Here is a 1,406-nt window from a genome sequence, read left to right on the forward strand (position 1 = left end):
CTCTCTCTCTCTCTCAATCAATCAAATCGACAGATTCAGTGTGTGCCACGCGTCAGGTGTGAAAGTGATCGCAAAGCAGTGAGAGATGAAGTATTTTGCTAAAAAAAAAAAACACAACGCACCTCCCGGTCTAGGAATTGAAATCACGATCGCTAGATTTTGAGCGCAACAGCCTAAGCAGTAGTAGCCCCCTCCCCAAACACACACACTCACAAACACACACACACACTCACACACATATACACACATGCACTAACATACATTTATATATATGTGGATCGTTGGCGACTTTTTCTCACCGTCTTCCTTTTCTCTTGGACTTTCCTCCGACGAAGAGCTTTGCTCGAAACGTTAAAACTACTTTTCTTTCCTTCCCTGAGGGTCTGCTGATACTTTGTTTGTATCACATCGTTGCGTTGTTGTTTTTTTTCTTGGTGTGTTTGTTTTTCGCTTTCTTCATTATATATATATATATGTATATATGTAAATGTCTACTTGTATATCAAGTTATATTTAAAAGCTACTTACCAGTAAGCTGAACGCTTGCTCAATGTTCTACGGGAGTATACATTTATCAACATTTTTTATGAAGTATGTCGGCAGTGACTTCAATGGTTTAGGCTGCTCGATGTCACCAGACTGTAATTCATTATTTTTCTTTTCGGTTTAGTAGTCTTCGACAGAGCGTTTATTTTTTCTGTTCCTTTTCTTTTCAGCTAGAGATATGCGTATGAGGATTAAGTGCTGCATAAATAAACAGGGAATCTACGTGTATTAGAAAAGTGAGCTTCGAGTATATAGAATATTTATGTATCGACGTACCATGGTAGATATATATGGTGAGGAAATTTACTTTGGTTTGATGTAGGAATTTGGTTACTGTTAATCTTGCAACTGTCAGGCTTGGAAATAATATTGTAACCAGGAGAGTCAAATTCAAGTCACAATATTCTTTGTATTTGTTTAGGTTTCCCCAAAAGGTTTTTCTAGTTAGTAGAGTTGGTCGCACAGGAGAAGTTAAACTAGAGTTGAATTTCTTGCTCATGTAATTAACTCTCTATTAAAAACTTTTTAAACGAGAGACTTTATTCAGGAGATTATGTTACTATAGTATATATTTATTTAGGCTTTTCATATGTTTTAGGATGGTTATTTATGTTGTACGATCTTAGACAAATGTACACATGTAACTGTATGTCGTTACATGTATATCCAGATGGAAGCATATGGATACTAAAGTTTCTATAGTTAGAATAATATATTTATATTAGATAATATAGTTCCATAGTTATATGCATCTATAATGAGACACAGATGTATAAACAGCATGCGAATGTAGAAATACATTTGTGTATCTGTGCACATACACACACACATGTACACACGCATATGTACATATATATATA

This window comes from Octopus bimaculoides, chromosome 15 (assembly GCF_001194135.2).
Source record: "Octopus bimaculoides isolate UCB-OBI-ISO-001 chromosome 15, ASM119413v2, whole genome shotgun sequence".
NCBI classification, from domain to species: Eukaryota; Metazoa; Mollusca; class Cephalopoda; order Octopoda; family Octopodidae; genus Octopus; species Octopus bimaculoides.